General features: G+C 38.5%; 1 protein-coding gene and 1 pseudogene across 1 annotated transcript in view; one reads left to right on the forward strand and one right to left on the reverse strand.

Annotated features, from left to right (window-relative positions):
- Sdk1 (sidekick cell adhesion molecule 1) overlaps positions 1–23508 on the reverse strand; it is an 827695-nt gene that overhangs the window by 799329 nt on the left and 4858 nt on the right. The gene's annotated exons all lie outside the window — the stretch shown is intronic.
- On the forward strand, positions 21005–22849 carry LOC101725740 (vasculin-like protein 1 pseudogene; annotated as a pseudogene).

The following is a 23508-nucleotide window of genomic DNA, read 5'->3' on the forward strand; positions in this document are numbered from 1 at the left end:
AGATGCCTTTCCATAACTCTACAATTTGCAAATAAGTAGCTTTTATAAAAGCAGCCATTGAGGCAAAAAAAAAAAAAAAAAAAAACCTGAGTAAAGTCACATTAAGAAATATTTTATAACAGCTTTACTATATATGTCTGTACATATAATCCTGTTATTTGTCTGGCCCTTTTTTCCCATTCGGGTTTATATTGGATACAATCAAATGATAAAGTCTGTTCTAGGAATTTCAAAAGGGAGTATATTTGATTCACGCAGCCTGGTCATGGTTTCTAAAAGCCTGCCAACTTTTATGATAACAAAAACCTGTAAGATTTTCTTGCTCAAGAAAAAGTAATTCAGTAAGATATCAGAGAAATTCAAGAGGACTAAGGACTATAAATGTTCTTTTAAAATTTTTATAAGATTATTCAGCAACTTTTCTAGTCTTTTATAGACAGATAATATAAAACCATATTATTTTGTAATATTAGTAATTTTATAGAAGCTAGTTTATTTTCTTGATAGACCCTTTTAATTTTTTACAACAGTTCTACAATTGAAATGGTTACTTTTATATTCTATTGTGTATAATTAAAATAATTTTGGTTCCTGGGAACTGGAATTACATAAAAGTTTCTTCAATGCTTATTATAATAAAAAGAATTTTAACTGTAATGCCTAAATTCTTATTTTAAAATGTATCCATGTTTTTCTCAAGTTGATACCTGATGTTATATATAAAAGGTTGATGTTACTATAATATATATAATTTTTTTAAATAGATGATTGATGCTCACTCAGATCACGAATCCTTGTATACTAAACATTTAAGATACAGTCTATGGCTTTAAGATCTCAAATCTCTGCACAAAAAAATAGTTGAACAAAGAACTCTAAGAAGCTCTCTGTCCTTCCCAGAGAGCCCAGGATCTTTTTGGTAACAGTGATGATAAATGCAGTTCCAGACACATAACAGATATACCACTGGAGAGCCCACCAATTTATTCAGGGGTTTTATGTAGTTTCCCAAAGCTTGTGCTCTTTTAAAAGAGAAAAGTTCAACAAGGAAAGTTATACCTAGTTAAAATAGAAAACCTAAGCAGGTAAAAAGGACTTTCTTTCAACTGTTCAACCATAAGAACTTTCAAACACACAGATTTGGAAATCTTGTCCTTTATTTTTTTTTCTAGGTACAGGTTTAGTAAAATGTTAAGTGAAAAACTAGAAATATTTATTATAAAAATAAAACAGAAAAGTCAGCAGCCACATCAAATTGACCTCATTAGGATGACTTTCCTAAAGAACAGTTTTTTAGTTTCTATTTTTTAACTGCAAAAGTAAGAGCTTACTATTGCTTTGAGCACAAAACCCATTTTTATAACAAAAAGTTACAGTTATATCACGGGAGTTTATTTCCTCTTACTGAGAAGATAAGGTAGGTATCTAGTCCCACATCTGCTTTGATCAGTAGGTCTCATCCTCAGCAGCAGACAAACCTCCTATTTATTATCTCCTGTTCCAAATCAGTCTAAGGATTAACTTTTTATATCTACTTCTCAAATTAAAATAAAAAAGTAGTAGGGAAAAGGATTAAATAGGCTGAAAGTTCAAATTAATGTTCAAGCAAAACACTGCAAAGGGGTCACAGGCTTCTGAGGTACTGGTAAATGTTCCAATTTTTTATTAGGGTATTAATTACATGTGTATGTTCCCTCTGTAAACATCTACCAAGTGACACTATTTGCCTTCATATATTTTGATTAAAAAATTTTACTTTAAAAGATCCTGCTTATAAATGACATGATACTCTACCCAGAAGACTCCAAAAACTCCACCAAAAGACTTAGACTTGATAACCAAATTCAGTGGCTTAGCTGGACACAAAGTCAACACTCAAAAGTCAACAGCCTTCCTGTACACAAATAACAGACTCATGGAAAGAGAAATTAGAGAAACAATCCCTTTCACAATAGCACCCAAAAAAATGGAATACTTAGGAATAAATCTAACAAAGAAAGTAAAAGACCTCTACATTGAAAACTACAGTACTCTGAAAAAGGAGATTGAAGAGGATATCAGAAAATGGAAAGCTATCCTTTATTCTTGGATAGGAAGAGCCAATATAGTGAAAATAGCCATAGTTCCAATACTGTTACACAGATTCAATGCAATCCCAATCAAAATCCCAACAGAATGTCTCACAGGATTAAAAAAAAAAGTCCTAAAATTCATTTGGAACCAGAAGAGACCTAGAATAGCAAAGGAAATTCTGAGTAACAAAGGCAAGGCAGGGGGTATCACAATCCCTGACCTGAAACTATACTACAAAGCTACTGTGATAAAATAGCATGGTACTGGCAAAAGAACACACCTGAGGATCAATGGAACAGACCAGAAGATGCAGAAACAAATCCAAACACACTCAGCCACCTTATCTGTAACAAAGGAGCCAAACACCTTTACTGGAAGAGAGCCTCTTTAATAAATGGTGCTGGACCCATGTTTATAGCAGCACAGTTTTTAATAGCTAAATCTTGGCAACAGCCCAAACACCCATCAACTGACAAGTGGATAAAAATGTGGGGGGTTTTCTACAATGGAGTACTACTCTGCCATAAAGAAGGATGAGCTTCAGACATTTATAGTTAAATGGATGGACCTTGAGACCATACTCTTAAGTGAAATCAATTGGACACACATGTTTAAATACTTCATTGTTTCTCTGGTGTGAGAAGCTGAATGTGGAAATAAGGACTGAGATGTATAATAGATGTGGGGAAATGGGAAGAAAGTGTTCAAATGGGAAGGGAAACAAGGGAAAAGGGAGGAAGAAAGGGACATGAAAAAAGTGATAAAAGAAGGAAAACATGGAAACAAAGATTTTATACATAGGGAGGGGAGAGGGCCTGAGGGGGAGAATGGAATGAAATTTATTTAAAAACCGTAAAAAATTCCTGCTTATAATCGAAACATTCTACTCAATGATTTCAAATGCTAAAAGAGAACCAGACAAATGACAAGAAAAGCAACCTGAACCTAAAACTTCAATGTGAAAAAGGAAAAATGAATTATGTTTCCCTAGGATAAGGCATGTTAGACTTCATTATGAGGGCCAGCAGTCCATTCATATTCTTCTCTCAAGTTTATGTCATTACCATGTGTACCTCATGATATAATCCTTCTCACATACACAGAATTATGGGAGCAAGAGGTCTGAAAAATTGCAACTGGTCATATAAGCCCTGCAATCAAAAGGCAGAGGAGATATTTTATTGGCTAAAGCAGAAGAAATGTTACCCAATATGTCAACTCATCACTAAACTATGAGCACTATGATAGGCAGAATTCAGATATGCTCCGTCATTAAGATGAGAGAGATCTCACTCCTGTGATGGTATCAGGGTCTAAGGCCCTAAAGACAAGAAAATGTTCCTGATGGGCCTGATCTAGGCACACCAGCTAAAGGGCAGGGAGGTTCTCTGTCTTAAGACAGAAGTCAGGGATGTTCAAAGCCTGAGAATGATCTGACATGCCACTGCTGGTTTGAAGATGGAGGGGCCATATAAGAGAATTCGAGGGGCATGTAGGAGCTGAGCGGCCCTAGCTGGCAGCCAAGCCAACAGGAAAACAGGATCTGAGTCGTACAACTACAAATACCTGAACTTAACAATAACCTTCAGGAGTCCTTCAACCTCTTTAGGGTCCTTCAGAGGGTAAATGAGAAGAGGACATTGTTATCATGGGAGGTGACAGCTCTGTGTGTGTCACTGCCCTCGAAGACCCTCAAGTGGGACAAGACGTGAAGTGCAAGACAGTGATACTGATGACCCTGACCCTGTGTAGGCCTAAGCTAACGGGCCTCTACTTCTAACAAAATAGTTTAAAAATATTTTTTAAATAATTTAAGTTAGAAAAAGCTTAAGATATAAAATAAAGACATAAAATATATAAAGGAATAAGCAATAAGGATAAAAAGAAAACATTTTGTGTAGCTGTTCAATGTGTTTGTGTTGTAAGCTAAATGGAACAAGAGTCAAATAATTTTGGGTCACGGATTTAGCTCAGCAGCGCCGCTGCCTGCCTCAGAAGCATAAGGTCCCGAGTTCGATCCCCATACCAAAAAAAGTAGTCTAAAAAATTGTAAGATTTTAACTTAAAACTACCATAAACTTATTATTCAAGAAAAATGTTTTCTACAAATTTAGTGAGCCTACATGTACAGTGTTTATAAAGTAAGTCTACAACAGTATACAGTAATGTCCTAGACTTTCACATTCACTCAGCACTCAATAACCACGGAGAGCAACTTCGGTCCTCACAGCCTTCATTCTTGGGAAATCCTTACACAGGCACACACATTTTATCTTTTATATCGTATTTCATTGTACCTCTTCCATGTATGGATACACAAATGTGACTGTGTCACAGTTGCCTATACTATTGAGTATAGTCACATGCTATACAGATGTGAAGTTAAGGGCAATAGGGAACACCCGTAGCCCAAGTGTCTAGGAGGTTTTACCATCTACGGTAGTGTAAGGATGCTAGGGATATCCACAGGCCAACATGTTCCTCAGAATGTACCTCCATCCTTATGCAACACATGACTATGTGGAATATTCCCACGTAGACAATAAAACACCAACAAATGAGACAAGTGGGCAAAATGGTGTGAGTAACATCACTTTAAAAAGGAAGCAAGAGGGCCAGGTATTTAACTCAGTGGTCCTGCTGCCTGCCTCACAAGCACAAGGTCCCGAGTTCGATCCCTGGTACCAAAAAAAAAAAAAGCAAGAAAAAGAACCAGATGAAAAATGTCTTCAATAATTTATGCACTTACTCCAAAAACAAAAGTGCTTGCCCCTGCTATGCAAGCGCAAGGACCAGAGTTCGATCCCCGGTACCAAAAAAAAAAAAAAAGTGCTTGTCCCACATCAGATGCAGCTCTAGACAATGGAACGATGGCTGTGGCTTGGGAGGTTGAATCAGATCCCAAGTTGCAATTAGGAGATCTACATGAATTGATGAATTCATTTGTTTAGGAATGATAGCTAACAAGGACTAGATGAGATTATAAGGAAGAGACGGCCAAAAATGAAACCTGGGGAACATCTGTACTTACAAAGTACCCCAAAAAAGTGAAATCAATGCAAAACCCTACACATTAACGCGCTTTAAAAGCTCAGCTGTAATTGACTGAACATGCGCTACACCGAAGGCTGTAAGACACAATCTCTGTTCTCTAGGAGCCTGTAGTACAACAGGAGCTGTACACATATTTAACATTTGCTAGAAAATTCCACATGCTCCAATAAAGTCTCAGTAAATGCTATAGGAGATGGGGGAATATTGTAGTGGGTGAACTGGGGAGATCCATGACAGAGAAAGCACCTGAATTGACCCTTCAAAGGGGGACAGGGTGTAAGCAAAAGCAAGAAGTTAACAGAATAGAAGAAAATAACCAGTAAGTGACGTTCACGTTATTTAAGTCAATTTTTGCAATGACTCTCACTGTATAGTTAGTGCAAGCAGAAGAAGATTGTGGCAAGGAAGACAACCACTCCTCTTCCTCAGTTAGCTACAGATTCTTCTCACTGTTCCTAGGAGCAGGAATCCAAACCCAAAGCAGATAGCTGCTTCCATGTTTAAATTTTCAGTTGAAAATTAACAGATCCATTTGGAAGAAACTATTTGAGAAGGGTATACACACACTTCGGACATGTGGAGTTTCATATTAGGGATTTTGCCAATGCTCTCCTGTAAAACACTCATAAGTCCTAGTAAACCAGCAATGTTTTGGGTGACCCTAATGTCTCACACTACACAGCAATTTTTACAAGGAGAATAAAAAATGATACAATGTAATAGAAGCAGTAAAGGAAAAACTAAGAATAACTATCCTTTTGGGGGGGTTGGGGTTTTTTTGGTTTTGTTGTTGTTTTTTTGGTACCAGGAATCGAACTCAGGACCAGGACCTTGCTCTTACGAGACAGGCACGGTGCCACTGAGCTAAATCCCCAGCCATAACTGAATTTCTTTAAAGGATGTCATATTTAAAAGACCACAGACCTTTGTAACAGCAATCCCCCTTCAGAAATCCACCTCAGAGGTATACCAGCATGTATGAAAACACCCACATGTAGCCAAGCCTGGTGGCGCATGCCTATAACCCCAGCACTCAGGAAGCTGAACTTAGCAAAGATCACCCTGAGTTTGAGGCCAGCCTGAACTACACAGAAAAAAGAAAAGAAACAAAATAACCACATGTAAGACCACTCAATGTTAACTGGAACAGCAGAAGACTGGAAACAAGCCACAAACCAGGGGTATCCACAATGAGACACTACGCAAAAAGAGTGCAAAAGAATCCCTATGTGCTGGTATGGAGAGATTCCATATTACACTGTTACACTGAATAAAGCTACAGAAAACCGTGAAATATTATCTTTTACATAAAACTAAGGGAAATAAAAATAATTGTATTTGCAAAAGAACACAGGAAGAATAAGCAAGAAACTAATAGAATGGGGACTAATGACCTGTTAGTTTAGTAACCAGAATGTATATAAAGAACTCTTGCAACTCAAACACAATGTAATTTTAAAATGGGCAAGTAACTTAGACCACTTCTCCAAAGACACATAGATGGCCAAGAATCACATGAAAAAGATGCTCAATATCAATCATTAGGGAAACACAAAATCACAGTAAGATATCACTTCACACCTACTAAGACGACTATAATTTTAAAAGTAAAATACACTGTGTTGCCAAAGATATGGAGAAATTGGAATTACATTTTAGTGGGAATATAAAAGATGGTTCAGCCATTAACAGGCACTCAGATATATTTGCATGCATATTCACAGCACCATTATTGATGGAAACCAAAGAGTGGAAACAACACAACAGAGAAACAAATAATACAAATATACAACAGAATATTCACCCATAAGAAGAAATGAAATATTGGCACATGCTACAACATGGTTGAACTTCCAAAGCATTATGCCAAGTGACATCAAAAGTCTTATATTGTGTTATTCCATTTATATAAATATTCAGAAGAGATAAATTCATAGAAACATAATGCAAATTGGCGGTTCCTAGGGGATAAAGGAGAGGAAAAATAAGGAGTGACTGCTTAATTGGTATAGGGATTTCCTTCACAGAGTGATGGGTACGTTCCAAAACTACACAGAGGTGGTTACTGCACAACCCTGTGAGTGCATTAACATGTTCCTGCCAGCTTGAACCAGTGGTAAAACATGCATGACTATCCCATCAGGTAGCCTGTGCCACTGGTGGTATAAGTGGTACAGTCTCACATGTACCACCAGTGGTTTAAGCTGGCTGGCTGCGAGATATCCGAATTACATACAGCCCTGTTATGAACATATTAAATCCTACTGAACTGTTCACTCTAAAACAGTTAATTTTATATTATGTCAAGTGCATCTCAAAAATAAACTTTTTTAAAAAGCTATTAAAAATGGAGGGAAGGGGAAAAAAAGAGACTCTTTCAAAGACCAGAAGAACTCTGATTCTGCTACACCATGTCCCAACACCACCTCCACAGCAATTCCATTAAGCAATGAGAAATTCACTTTCTCCCTCCTTCCCTCTCTCCATCCCCTCTCTCAGAAGGCCTTGGCACTAGTCTAGCTGTCACCTGCGTAATTGCTCAAATTTTCAGAAAAATGCAAAAATAAAGGGATTAAGAGTGAATTATATTGAGGCAAATGAAAAGAAATCAAATTTTTAATATAAATAAGAAACTACAAAAATGAAATCCTTGAACAGAATATTTCAAATGTATTTCCTTCAATGACTGCAGCTGTGTGGCAGAAGAGGTACCTGAGCTGGCAATAAACAGGCACATGCAGGCTATCACCATATACCTTGGGAGTAGATGACAGATCCTTCCTCATCACTGTAGCATATGATAAAAACCCAAAAGGGACAAAAGCACTAAGATTATCAAACAGTCCATGCATGTATCAGACAAGGAGTGACAATGTGTCAGAGGCAAAGGCCAGAGCACTTACTCTCAAGGAGACATACAAAGCACCCTCCCCTGTGTGTGCCTGCGTGGCGAGGCCACACCAGTGGCAGGTATAGAGGTCACACTATGCTCTTGCAGACAACTCGGGCCCTCACAGCCCTCCACTCATAGGTCTGGGTGAATCCATCCTAACTCTAATCCCCCTGCCAAGTGAGCTCCATCCCAGCCCTGGGAGAAAAGGTGGGGTCTGGCCATACCTAGATGCTTGCACTCTGAGCCACAGCAATGGGGTAACTCAGGGAGGCTGCTTTTGGGGTTTATACACCAGGTTTTTCTCTTTTAACACACACTCTACACGCACCACACCCTGCATGCCACGCCCTATGAAGCCCTACTGCCCAGTGTTAATTTAATGACAGTGGTGTTCTCACCCCCACACTTTTCCACTGGTGCCTGGCCCTGTGGACCAGCCTTCTGGGGCCATCCCCAGAAAGACTCACACTAGTGAAGTGCTTCTGTGGCATCTCAGCCCCTGTTTACTCCTCCCTGTCAGATGCTATGTGAATTGAGGCCTCAGTTCTGTATCCACTGAAATCCTGATCACAAGGTGAATCATCCCGTCCAGTGACTTGAATACACTTGTTGGGCAATACTTTATTTTGTTGGTTTCTTTGCTTTGTTTTGTTTGGTACTGGGGATCAAACTCTGGTCCTTGTGCTTGCAGGGCAGGCGGCGGAATCACTGAGCTAAATCCCCAGCCCACTGTATTTATTTTGGAGTACAATATCTCTTTTATATAAAGCCAAAAATGATGACAATTAATACAATGGCAGAAAGAATATGATAGGTCAGTAAAACCATCAACAAGGCAAAAAAAAATCTTAATGTAAAGGAAGCACATAACAGTCACTAGGGAAAGGGTCAGGAGGGAAGAAGGAGGAAAAATAAACAATGAAACTGGAAGAAAAAGACAGCCAAGTTAAGTTAAAGACCACAAAACAAGTAACAGGTAATAATGCTTTCTGTGCACTTTATTTTAGCTGAGGAAGGAGAAACACATTAGGAGTTCATCTGATCTGATAAATTAATGAGTACAATAATAGCTGTGATTTATTAAACAAGACACTGTGCTAAGTGCTTCACATACATTATCTCTTCTAATCCTTACAAAAACTTGTGAAAGAGATTAATTCTGCTTTATAAATGAGTACCTGAAACACAGAAAAATTACATAAGTTTGCCAAGGTTACACGGTTCATAAATGGCAGGGCCAGGACTTGAATCTATGTCTAAGATTCACAACACCATCATGCCACAATGCCAATCCACTACAGCAGATGTTTTTAAAATGTATTTCCTACGTATGTAGGTTTTAACAAGATAGATCCATATGTGCTTTATGTGAAATGATCTCAAAAGTGAAAATAGACATGGCCACTAGAGCTAGTCTCCAAACTAAATACTAAGTTACTTTTTTATGAAGTGGGGAAAAATATATATGGTTGCATGTGCATAAAATATCACTGAATGAATATTCATGAAACTGAGAACAGTGATAGCCTCAGGTAGAGAGAACTATGGGACTGAGCATCAAAAAAATAGATTTTCACTATTATACTTTGTTATAGCAAGAATTCAACCTGCTCCAATAATTTTTCACAGTAAACGAGTACTACCTAATAAAACAATATTACTGTAAAAACCAAACTCCTACACTGACTTAAGGATACCTCATTCTTGTTTCCAAAGCTAAAGAGGTTTAAGAACAATAAAGGCAAGTATCCTTTTAAGATGTATTCACCTGGGCCAGGATTTAGCTCAGTGATTCTGACACCTGCCTCGCTAAGCTCAAGGTCCCAAGTTCGATCCCTGGTACAAAAAAAAAAAAAAGATGTATTCACCTGCACAGGTGCCTAATCTAAACACTGCCTAAATGGGCAGAGAAAAAAGAACAATTCCTATGAACATAGAAAAGACTGCAGAAATCTTAATGGAGGTAGCAAAGAAAAGTTAGCCTCCACTACTAGACTGTGTCAGCTTCTGGTTACTGTAACAACTGAGATAATCAACTTACAAAGAAAAAAGGTAGAATCAGAGGCTCCAGTCCATGACTGGTTGGTCCCGTTGCTTTTAGATCCAGGCCAAGGCAGCATATCACTGGAGGGGCACAGGGCAAAGCAAAATTGCTCATCTTATGGCCAGGGAGCAAAAGAGAAGAAGAAGGGACCAGGGTCCTACACCCCTTCAAGGGCAGGGCCCCAATAACTTAAAGATTCCCACTAATCCCCACCACCCCTAAGATGACTTTCCTGGGAAGCAAGCCTTCATCACACGGACTTCAAGATCCAAACCACAGCAGCCACTCAAAGACAGTCAATAAAGACTAGGGAAATGGGCAGACAAAAGTTTACTCCCTGACAGGCCATAGAAGAATGGTTATACAACAAATCCAAGCTTTTGTAATGCTTATTAAGCACCCTCTCTCATTTTAGTAGATCTGAATAGTTTGCTCAAAGAAAAGCAATTCTAGCTAGTTTAAGCAAAAAGAAGGAAACACTGGAAAACAAATGGATGAAGAAAAACTAAATGTCCCAGTATCAGGATAAGCAAAACCCACAACACCTCCAGGCTGCAATGATGGAGAGGTCCATAAAAACAAGTCCAGAGATGACAGAGCAGAGAAATGGCCAGAGGCACCATGCTATGTACTAGCACATTCTTGTAAAATGGTTCAGTTTTGTGAGCCAGGTGTCACCAACTGTTTTCTACTACAGTATAGTATTTAAACATGATGCTCCAAGTTACATTTGTTTTATGCCCCAAAATATAACTTTTTAAGTACTGAAATTACATATATTTAAATTCACTCCTAATTTTCATTTATATCTATGTTTCCAATATTTTTGTGCATACCAGCATAACAAACTTAAATGTACTGAGTGGATTCGATATCAAGAGCTGTTATTGGGAGAATTTGACACTAAAATAAAAAAGATTAAACAGTTCTAACCAGAAATCAATGGTACAAATGTGTTTATCAATCCATCTTTCAAAAGTTTTTTGTTCTTACAAAGAAGCTGTAACTAAAGATATTACATGCCTTTTTCTAATCTATTAACAAAATAAGGCCCAAAACTATAGTGCAAGTTCTCAGGAATAGAGAAAACCACCAAAACCCAAGTTCCCCACATCTATTCACTCTCAGCCTCAACCATGAAACTGCTTTCATACTACATTCCTCATAAAATTCAATGATACCACATAATGGTAAAGAATTTTGTTTTGCAATTTTAAAGAAGTTATATATGCTTATTGCTTCAAGCATAGAATATTCAGAAAGAAAAGACATTCCTCTCCCCCCATGGTACAGAAATAAATACATTAAATAGGGTGGCCTGTTCTTTCAACCATACTGCATCATATTACAAAACCAAGTAATTTCTTAAGGGTTTTCTACTTAATACCACATCCCCATTATTTTTTTAATGTTAAATCACACAGAGAAGCATAAAGAGCATTTATTATTTCAAAAGCAATCTAAACTCATTATAGAAAAATTGGAAAAAAGTAAAAACATAAAACACTCATAATTCTATTCAGCAAGACACAGCTTCTACCAATATCTTGGTGTGCTGGCTTCCAGGCCCTTCTCTACCTGCAGATTCATGAATAACCTATGTCAGCAAAAGTATGTTCTTGGAGGTTTCCTATGAAAGTGGCTCATGCCTTGTACAGAGGGCAGCACAGTGAAGGACTAGGAAGAGGAGCTTGAGGGAGACACCAGGGGCTTCAGCCAAAGCCCAGTCACACTGCTTATAAAGTAAGTGATCTTAACTTTTCTGTACCTCCATTTCCTCACTATAAAACTAGACCATGAAGGATATAAGATGCTGCACAGAAAGGCCTTAGTGCATGGCCTGACACATGAAAAGCATCCAATAAAAACATGCTATTACAGTGTACAAAGCATTCTGTGACTTCATGTTTCACCTAATACCTTCAGATCATCATTCTATGTCCATCAGAGCCACTTCTACAACATCTTTTTTTAATACCAACATAATATAGTAGTCTTCTCATGTACTGCACCAGCCACTAAAAAAGAAACCAGAAAAATTCAGATCCTATCATTTTGGTCAGAGTGACCTACTGTGGATTAATATGTACAAGGACCCTTAGCTAATCTGTACACATTACTACATCAATAGTAGAAACTGCTAATACTGTCACTCCACAGTATCCATGGGAGACTGGTGTCCACATCTCATACCCACCTGACACCAAAACCTGTAGATGTTCAAATTCCTTATGTAAAATGGTGCAGCATTTGCATATCACCCACACATTTCCTCCCATATACTTCAAATCATCACTGGGTTAGGACATCTAATATGATGTAAACATTTTGAAACTAATTGTAAAGGTATATTATTTAGGGACTGTCTGATGAGTTCAGTAAAAATGCAATTTCTCTTGCCTGAATATTGTCAGTGTGGAGTTAGCTGAATCCATGGACGTGGAACCCAAGGATCTGGGCAGCCAACTGTACTCACTCTTCTCAAATCATGAGGCAAATGTACATAGAGTAAATTTCAGGGACCTATCACTTAGCTACCTGCTGCTCTCTCCTTCAGGTTCAACTTCTTTCTTCCTAAAGTACATCTTTTTAGCAGTTTCTCCAGCAAGTCTATGAATTGTCAAAAATGTCTATTTCACATTCACCCTTGAACATTACTTTAAAAGGATATATACTTCTATACTTTCTGACCTCAGTACTTTGAAGATATTACTCAATCATCTTCTGCCAGTCTACACATCTACTTGCCTCATCTACTTGCTTTGACTTATTTTCTAGCATTTCACCTGCAGTCTGTCTAGATACTAATTTTTGTCTATATACTAATTTGTTTTTACTTATTCTCCTTGGAATTCCCTGCGCTTCTGGAACTTAACATTAACAGTTTCTGAGAACTCAGGCCTTGCACTCTGAAAACTTTCAGCCACTGTATATTCTATTTCCTCTTCCTGAAAGGTCATACAAGGTAATACTGGACTTTTTCATTCTAAAGTTCATGAATCTTGACCACTTGTTTTCCATCTCTTTATCCCTCATGTACTGTATTCCAACTTCCTCAGATCTCCTTAAAAATCATATTTTTCTTCAAGTATATCCACTTGGATGTTTAACCTGTCCATTGGGGTTACTATTTAAATTTAATTACCATAATTTTCATTTCTAGAAGTTCTAATTGGTTCTTTTCCATCACTACATGTTCCTTTTCTAACCTGCTCTTTCATTATGGTCTGTCTTCTTTCATCTCTAATAATTTCCAACAGGCTCTTTTATGTGCCCCATCATCTTTACCTCCTGAAGTACTAATTCTCCTATTTATAACATCTGCTGGCTTTCCTTCACAGTGATTCACTTCCTTGTGTGGCAGGACCATTTCTGTATTTCAAGCTCATCTTTAGCATGAGTTGTTTCTTCCACAAGAGTCCTAGGTTTTTAATCTGCTCTGCAGGACAATTTCACACTTACTTCTGAGGGCTCTATTAGTCCCACAGTACTGGGCCAGATTCTGTGCTAATTTCTCAGTGTGAGAGTTAACTGCACTGGAAGGAATGTTAAATTTGAACCTATCCCTCTCAGGAGCTGCAAGCTTAGGTTGAAGCTATCTCTTCTTTATTATCATCACCTCAGGAGGGCAGCGAGTTTCTCTGCACTTTCCCAGACTACCAGGCAAGGTTTTCTAGTCTTTTTTTCCACAGATGGTTTTATGGTGGGTGACCTCAGCTCTACATTCTAACTTTATGCAAACCTGGGGCAAATCTTTTGCTTCCTAAGAAGACCCCATACTCCATCACACCCCAATCAGTGCCTTCAGACCCGTATGCAGATCTGGAACCACCACTAGGTCTGGAGCTCCAGATTACTCCCCTAGCACGGAGTGTGTGTCTCATTTCTAGCACTTGAGGACTTCCTCCCTTTGTTTGTTCTTGCTAAACTCTGTCCACAGTTTCTATGTGTTTATAGTGGGGTAAGGATTTGAGTCCGCTGGCAGCCATGCTGCTAGAAGCCTCCAGTAGTCACAAAATATAAAATTGAAATAACTTGCCAGAACTGTGATGAACACCATTTGGCAGATAACAACAGCCCACATTTTTTTTTTCCATCCTCAAGAACAGGTTTCAAATTTAGAAAAACTAAGTACTCCCAAGGCATTTTATGACCATTTTGTCCCTATGCATATCAAATGCCTCTATAGCTATTGCCTTGCCTGAGAATTTCTGCAGTACGAGAACACACTTGTTGACTCACAGAACTCCAGAGAAGCTATGCTTAAAAAGATCACCATTTCCCACCTAACCAACAAATCCAATGGCCTTTTCTTGTTTTCATTCCCCATCTGCAACAATACTGTTTCAGTGTTTCTATCCCAGTAACTACCCCAGCTCAACTATTATTCTTTTATTATCTCAACCATTCCCTAACTTATCCCCATTGCTTCAGCCTCTCCAGTTTATACAGTAAATCACAGCCAGATTACTATCAATAAAATATTTCTCTAGTCATGTCGACTGTTCACACTCCCACTGTGTACTACAGTGGCTCATTAATTGCTAATGATTTGAGGGGAGAGAGTAATAAGGCATGACTCCTGCCTACCAAACTGTAAATAACAACAGCAACACCTAACACTTTTTGGTCATGTGCTATGTACAATACATGATAAGGCATTAAACACCTTACCTGCAATCACATCCATCAATCCTCATAATGGCTATTATGAAATAGGTACAATTATCATATAATTCTTCAGGGGTGAGAAAAACAAAGCTTAAAGAAGACTAAGCAACCAATCCAAGGAAGGACGTCTAACAAGTGGTTGAGTCATTTTTAATCTATTCCAAGCACATCCTCAAACAGCATGCTACACTGTCCCCACAAATATTTATACCAAAAACCTAACCTCCTCCCCTTTGATTGAAAAACTCATCAATCCTATTACCATCTTAACAGCTCTGTCAGGATGTCCGAAGAATATCTAGTAACAGCTGGGCATGGTGGCACATGCCTATAATCCTAGTACTTTGGGAAGCTGAGGCAGGAGGATATCACAAGTTCAGGACCTGCCTGGGCAACTTATCAAGACCCTGCCCAAAATAAAAAATAAAATAAAAGGTTCAATTCCTAGTACCAAAAAAATATAAATAAAAATAAAATAAAAGGAGGGCTAGAGACTTAGCTCTGTGCAAATGCCTTGTGTTGAATCTCCAGTACAAAAAAAAAATTCAAAACTAGAATCATGACCATACTGTAACACTAAGGCAGTCCAACCTCAGTGAATCACGGTACTAAGCAACTACTCATAAAAGCCAGAAACTTGGCCACCAGCTTTTCTAGTCTTCATTTTTTTACTGGTACATGCACGCAGTACATAATGATTACATTCATCATGGGGAGTTGGTACACGCACATCTTAATTCTTTTTGCTTCCCCTTCCTTTTTCCCTCTCCTCCTCTATCTTTTGGTTCCCTTCACTTCTGCAAAAGATCTACCTATCTCCTACTATCTTTTATTTTGCTCTTTACATTTTGAGTTTTTCATATAAGAGAAACTGCGATATTTAAGCTATGTGTCTGATTCACTTCACTTAACATTATGGTCATAAGGTGCATTAATTTTCCTACAAATGATTCAAGCTTATCCTTACCTTCCATATCCAACCTATTACCAAATCCTGTCCATTTTTGGCCTCCTAATCTCTCCTGTAATCATCTCTCCCTGTCTCCAGCACTACCACCATAGTCCAAGCTGCTACTTCCTTCTACCTCCACTGCTGTCATCACCTCGCTCACCTAGGTCATTCTAGTTTCTTCTACCCATTCTCAGTGTTGCAACACAAATGATGCTTTTTGCCCCTCAAGATAATGATTTTAGAACACTGATCTGATCATTAGACAAATTCTGGACCTGGAACCAAAGCTTTAAATCAATCTTTATTTCAAGATCTGAAACTATAGAAATGTAGAGATTGGCCACAGTTGGGTCACAGCCACAAAGAGAAAGCAATGTTCAGCCAAGAATGACACCAACACGGAATTGGAAGCAAACTGAGGCGATGAAAAGGGAAGTCTATACCTGGGGGTTTGGTTTTGTTTCTTTGTAATGGTAGGGATCAAAACCAGGGCCTCTTGCACTTGAGCACATGGCTCCCATTATAGATCTGAGGTGGAACTGAATCTTAAACTTGTCCAAGTTTCAAGATAGCCTTCTAGTTACATTGTGATGCTTCTGAGTCCCTCCGATAAAGTCCTTCTTTTCCTTAAGTAGTTCAGACTGAGTTTCTAACTTGTTTAAGCAAAACAGCTTAGAAAAGCCGGGATGATAGACTTTTAAAAAGGAAGCTGTACCTACCAGGTAAAAATAAAATAAATTCTACATAAAATAAAAATATCTTTGGCCAGTAAATATGTTAAATATGCTCAATGTTTGTAAACTCATGTATGCCTCCCTTTTACAGGTGTTACATGAACTGCTTTCCCACGAAAGCCAGGCTTTGTGTTTTGCAAATTATCACGGCTTACTCCAAGAACTGAATAATGTTGAATAAAAAAAGGACAAGTAGAAAAACAACTATACAACATTATTAATGATAAATTTGCATCTCTGGAAACTCATTCCCTTTGCGAATAGTTTATACATTCACTCAAACAAATAAAATCTTTTTCTAGTGTCACAGTACCACTATTCTATTTTCTGATTGTGATCTTACATTGTCAGGTATTATAAACTCACCATGCTTTTAGCCAAAAAATTTTATAAACAACAAAAATATATGGAGAAGTGGTGTACCATGAAAGAAAAAACTGGCTGTGGAAACCGGAGATTATATCCTACATAAACACTTTTTCTGTTGCCATCTGGTGGTTCACCTATAAAATCAACGCTGACTTCCATGTGTACAAGGGCTTGGGAACACACAATCAAAATCTCTTGTTCTTTTTAAACTGCACCAAACATCCAGGGAGAAGTCAAACTGAAACTGCTCTTCACTCTGAAAACAGGCCCTTTTGTGAGAAAAATCACAAATACAGGCAAAATAACTCCAGTTGATCACCATGACCTAAGTCATACGAAATAACAGAAATCTGAAATATATGTCTAACTAGCATGCTTTTCATTATAATTCCTGCCACTAATTACTGTAAACAGAGGCAAGTACTAGAGCTTCCCATGGATCCTTATTGCTCCCCAAGTCACTAAGGCCATTCTTTGGTCAACTTCCTCATACTGTGCAAAGACGATTAATCTCTATATAAAATCTCTACATAAATCCGAACTCTGAGCTTCTCACCATAAAGAATTTGGTCTAGAATAGAGAGAAGAGTTCTAAAAAGGAGAAAAGGCAGTGAAAAACATTGCACTCAACACTAATTTTGTCTCTGTAATAATCAGTCCCAGGGTCTGGCCCATACTCTACTGCCAACCTCTCCAAAGACAGACCCCGTTAATATAAATATATGTCTTTAATCTGTTGAGAAGGTTCTGTTCTACTTCTAGTCTCCTGATAGCTTTTACCATGAACAGCTGTGGAATTTAGTCCAATACTTTTTCTCCAACTACTTACAGGATCATATGGCTTTTTCCTTTCCTCTGTTAAAATGATGACTTTTGGGGATGGATCTTCCAATGCTGAACCAACACTGCCATCCCTATAATGAAAATACTTTCTACATACTGCCAGATCTGACTTCTAATAGTTTGTTTTGTTAAACAAATTTCTATCTATGTTCATACTTTTTTCTTCTATTATCTTCATCCAGTTTTAGGATTGGCACAATGTTGAGTTCCTAAAATGAAGGGAGAAGTGTTCCTTCTTTTTTCTGCTTTAAATGTTTGATATATTTTATCAAACAGTTAAAATGTATACAAGCCTGTTGTTGTCATATAGGTAGGTTTTCAAGCTAGGAATATACTTTAATAGGTGCTATTCAAATTTTATATTTCCTCCAGAGTTAGTTTCATTAATTTGTCTTCCAAGGTACTTCTCAGAAGTTGTCAAATTTATAAAACAGATTTTTGTAATATGCTTTCTATATCCTTTTAAATTCTGTAAAATCTGTGGTAATGTCTCCTAGATCCTGATATTGTAATTTTAAAAATGTATAATTGATATTGTGTAATAGGAAGAAAAGGTCTAAAGGAGCAGGGGAAGTGGGAGGGGTAGGGGAAAGGAAAAAAGGGAAAAGAAAAAATATAAGAAAAGGAAAAAAATGGAAACAAAGTCTTTGCAAATAGGGAAGGGTGGAGGGCGTGAAGGGAGGGCAGGGGAAAGGGAAAAAAAAATAAGAACCAAGATACTCATGTAATGGTACAAGATCCCAATGATGTATGTAAATGTATTTTATACCTAAAATGTACCAATAAACAATGTGGAAAAAAAATTAAATAAAAATAAATAAATATATATTTTTTTAAAAACACACAAGCCAAAAACACTACAGAAACTAGTTTCAGCTTATGATCAACAAACTAATCTCCAAAGATTAGTAAATAGATTTACTTGACTGACATGTCAGTTGTCAAGAAATTGGATTATTTAATTGATAGCTGTTAACTTCACTATATTGTGTATCAACAGAATGCCAGCTAAGCCTGTTAAAGTGAAAAATAATTCTTATGTTAATTTTAAAGACCCTTTGATTTACCAAAAGTCCCTAATGAAGACAATTAAACCAACATTAGGTTAAGCACAGAAATAAACAGACACCATCTTCTAATCTCTATAATTACTGATGATCACTGTCCAGCAAATATAAACGTCTTTATAACCAGGATTATTTCATTTTAATTTTTTCATTAATTGCCTCCCATAGATTTTGATTAGCCTTGCCCTTTCCTCTCCCACCCATTCAGATAAATAAGTATTTCCTATTTTAAGAAAATTTTTCCAAACTTCAGGTTACACTGATAAATTACAGCACTGATTTGTTTTACAGAACCTAAAATTGTGAGCATGAACCATTTTCAGGCTAGAGTAAATGCATGATGTGTTAGATGGCAGCACCTAAGGAGAAACACTATATTGCACCTCAGTTGTCTTCAACACTGTAAATACCCTGCAAAAGTAAAATGAAGAGAAGCAGCTCCCAAGAGCAAAGACATATGGAGTTACACAGTCCCCAGACAGCAGACACACTTACAGAATCTGGTGAAGGGCAGGAAGGATATAACATACAGACGATCGGAGAATCAAAGCAGAAGGATTTTGAACATCTAGTCTAACCTCCTCCTTCACAGGTGAGAAAAGAGACTCAAAGAGGCTAACAGACTTGTTCATATTCCAAGGTGGTTTCAGAATGAGAAAATCCAGGGCTACTGATACTTAGCCAATGCCTTTTCCATTTGCCACATTCGTGTTTTTAGGGAAAATAGTCTCATTACAATACCCTCAGCAGACTGGAGCGAGGCTGATGCAATGAGTCTCAGGCTTCAGATTTGCCTCTCAGGATGCCAAACCATGCCAATACTCAAACAAGTTTCATATATCTATGTTCCCATAATATTTATTTTTATATTAGGATATAATAAAAAGTGTTAAGGTAATGAAGCTGTGAAATGAATAATTTCTCCAGAACAGGTCTCAGATATAGAACCAACAACTGGCAGGCAGTTATCTGTCAAACTATGATAGATTTTTGCATTTCAGACATTTACTGAAAACATTACTGTAATTTTTATGTGCTACCGTAGAATGGCAGAAGGTGCCAGACTTGTAGTTCTAATTGATAAAATACATTCTCAGGATTATAGGTACAAATGTTTATACCCTTTTTGCTAACAAGGATGTACAAATTTAGGAGACAATTTAAGAAAATACCTTACAGAAATGATGAAGTAAAATTAATCACAACAAAGAGTAGGTGCATTTTGGGAAGAGCTTTGTTATGGTTGTGGGCTAGTCATCTCTACCAGGCCAAGAAGCTGGGAACGGGTCCCCAGACACCGCATCTCTTCCTTGATTGTAGCCCTGCCGCTGCCTGATTGGTAGATTCGTGTGGCCTTTTTAATAACCGAATAATGATGAAAATGGATCCAAAACATTAAGTTACTTCTCCACCAGAGCAGTAGAAGATTCTCCACATCACCTTCCAGTGGCTCAATTCAGTTTTTGGAAAGGAGCAGAACAAGTGAAATACTGAAAACCAAAGTGAAAAAAACTTCATTTTGGAACTTTCTCCTTGACTACCCCTCACTCCCTACTACTTTCTACTTGTTTTAATTTTGCTGCATTTATAAATAGTGAAGACCAAAGAAATAGAACATGTTTAAGAGCTGTATACCAAGAAATTTGCCTTGAAAGCTGCTATTCTGTAGAGGAAAAAGTTTATCAAGTTCCTGTCTGATCCTTTTTTTAAAGCAAGATTTCTTAGGTCCTTAGATTTTGAAGGTTAAGACAATTACATGTATCTGCACACTATTTTTAGCAGTTGTGTAAAAATAATGATATTTGTGTTTTGAGGGCTTTGTCACGTGGCAGGTTTACCAATGGAGTTGACTCCTCCAAAGATTTTTGTGTTTTAATATTATATTTTTGATCTGTCACCTTGAGGACATTACTTACCTGCACGTCAAGCAACCTGTCTAACTATGACCTATTTATAAAGTGTTCGCCCTCACTGAGCAAATGTCCATGTGATACCTATTTAAGCAACATTATAGTGCTGTTACTCAAAGAAGGTGAATAAGGTGAACACAGACATAGCTTTTTCCCCTTACCCCTCTTTTTAAATGTAACAAATACTTATGTTCCCCTTCCCCTTTCCCCTCCCCCTTCCTCCTCTTGGAAACGTGTCTGGAACTAGGTAGCTGAGAATGAGCAACTGAAGGTACTAAGAAAGTGAGCCGCAAGGAGCCGGCCTTCTCTGTGCTTCATCACAAGGTGTGCTGCTGGCCAGGCTACTTAAGCTCCCTTTTAACAAGAAAATCTCTCGGGAGATCCAGCTGGTAACCTCAAGGAGTCAGAAAACAAGACCACAGAGGTTACACTCTGGGATCCTGGCCACGAGGCTGGATGCCTCACCTTCCTGAAAAGAGACCCTGGACCTAAATGGCGCAGCACGACTTTGTTCCTGCTTGGCTAAATTTCTCAGCACCACAGTCAGCTAAGTCACCTACAACCACTTTTGAAAAACACAGAGACCACTTACCCCGAGGAGAAGGTAGATTTGGCCTAAGCCGTCATCGACACAATTCCTCTGATGGCTTTTTTAACAATGGGCCTTTACGAACTACAGGAGATTCCTGGCACCCACCCTCCCTGTTCCGCCATGATTCTGTGGACTCTGGCGTCTCTAAGGGAACAGACGCTGGAATCTCGGGGCATTTATCTGGTTGGCACAGCTCTTCTCGGGGTCATGATGGCATGAGCCAGCATAGCGCAGGAGGCACAGGGAACCATCGACCCTGGAAATGGCAGCTTCCATTTCCAGAAAGGCTATGCCTTTCAGGAAAAGCCACCTACAGAGGTTAGGGAAGAAAACAAAGAAGACAAGGTAGAAAAATTGCAGTTTGAAGAGGAAGACTTTGTTTCTTTGAATCCAGAAGCTGGCAAACACAATCAGCCATGCAGACCTATTGGGACCCCTTCTGGAATGTGGGAAAACCCACCTAGTGCCAAGCAACCTTCCAAGATGCTAGTAATCAAAAAAGTTTCCAAAGAAGATCCTGCTGCTGCCTTCTCTGCTGCATTCACCTCACCAGGATCTCACCATGCAAATGGAAATAAATCATCAACCATGGTTCCAAGTGTCTATAAGAACCTGGTTCCTAAGCCTGCACCACCTCCTTCCAAGCCCGATGCATGGAAAGCTAACAGAATGGAACACAAATCAGGGTCCCTTTCCTCTAGCTGGGAGTCTGCTCTTACCAATCCAATGTGTCACCAAACCAGTGGTACTGGCCAGTGGTGCAGGTCTAAGCTCTCCCAAAGAGAGTCCCTCCAGCTCTAACCCTCCAGGTGAGATCAGCTCCTCTCGTCTGACCAAGTTGACCCGCGGAACCACAGACAGGAAGAGTGAGTTCCTGAAGCCTCTGAAGGATGACCGGAATGGAGACTTCTCAGAGAGCAGAGACTGTGACAAGCTGGAGGATTTGGAGGACCACAGCACACCCGAACCAAAGGAAAATGGGGAGGAGGCTGTCTTCAGAATGGTTTCTCTCTCTCCCCATTGTGGAAGAAAGGGAGGTCCCCTCACATTCTCTGGGAGCAGAGCACAGGTTACTGAAAGCAATGGGATGGCAGGAATATCTTGAAAATGATGAGACTGCCCTCCACTCACAGAGCATGAGCTCAAGGAGCTCTATGTGAAGGCAGAGCAGCTGAGAAGTTCCAATGGCTTTGGAAAGAAGGGCTTCTGGCAGAGCCGCAGTGTGAGCCTCTTCTCCCCTTGGAGAAGGACTGGTAAAGCTGAGCTTGAGGAATCAGACACCGAAGCAAGTCGCAGGGAGACATCAGATGGCGATGCCTGGAAGTAGGCACAGGAATGCTCACAGTTCACCTGAACCAGTAAACTCACCTTGTATGTTTCGGGAATATACAAAAGAAATTGTTGTTTTCCTTTTCTTATGTTGAATACTTCATGCACAAGGGAAATAGTCATATCCCAAAGAGAGAGCAATGGGCCAGGGATTTAGCTTAGTGGTTCCAGTGCCTGCCTCACAAGCGCAAGGTCCCGAGTGTAATTCCCGGTACCAAAAAAAAAAAACAACCCAAAGAGTAGGTATATGTATCAACGCTCAACTGCATGAGGTAGAAATGTATTGTTGCTAACTAGGAGTATTTAACCAAACAATAAAACATGTCAATATCTTATTTTTAAATAATTCTCTAACTCTTCTTTATACTACATTATTTCCACCTATTTTCATTCCCTACCCTCAGCTTCACTCAACTTCCATGCATTTACTTCTCAGAAAAATTTAAGCTAGGACATAATCAAATCCCAATCTCTGTTTTCCTCTTCATTTTTTGTTCATTCTAGTCTCTAGTTTTAGTCAACATTAGCAGTCCAATTTCTGGGACCTCCTGAGGTAGATCAGAAGGCAAGCAGAAAAACACTAACCTCTCTTCCTTCAAACATCAAATCCCACAAACAAAAATTATGCAAGGACTCTGAGGATGGAAACAGAATGGCACTTACAGGTAGACTTTAACTGCAGAGTTTCATTTGGTATCACTTAATTACAAGGTTAACTTGCAGCCTTCCACTTTGTTTTACCCCAATATCTGAGAGTAGATGAAACTTTTTGGCTAGGTATTGTCCCAATATGTAGCTGAACTTAACCGTTGATAAAAGCATCCAAAAGTAAACTAATCAATGAAAGATGTGTATCTTACAAATCCCACCTCTTTACTTAAATATAATTCTTGGACTATAGTGCAGAGAAAAAGAATTTTTCCAGTGTTCTACAAAGAAATGATTGAATCACTGCTACTGGTCCACTTTGGGGAAGT

The sequence above is a fragment of the Heterocephalus glaber genome, unplaced genomic scaffold (genome assembly GCF_053883595.1).
Source record: "Heterocephalus glaber isolate CG9 unplaced genomic scaffold, H.glaber_assembly_v1.0 deba00001610, whole genome shotgun sequence".
Lineage (NCBI taxonomy): Eukaryota > Metazoa > Chordata > Mammalia > Rodentia > Bathyergidae > Heterocephalus > Heterocephalus glaber.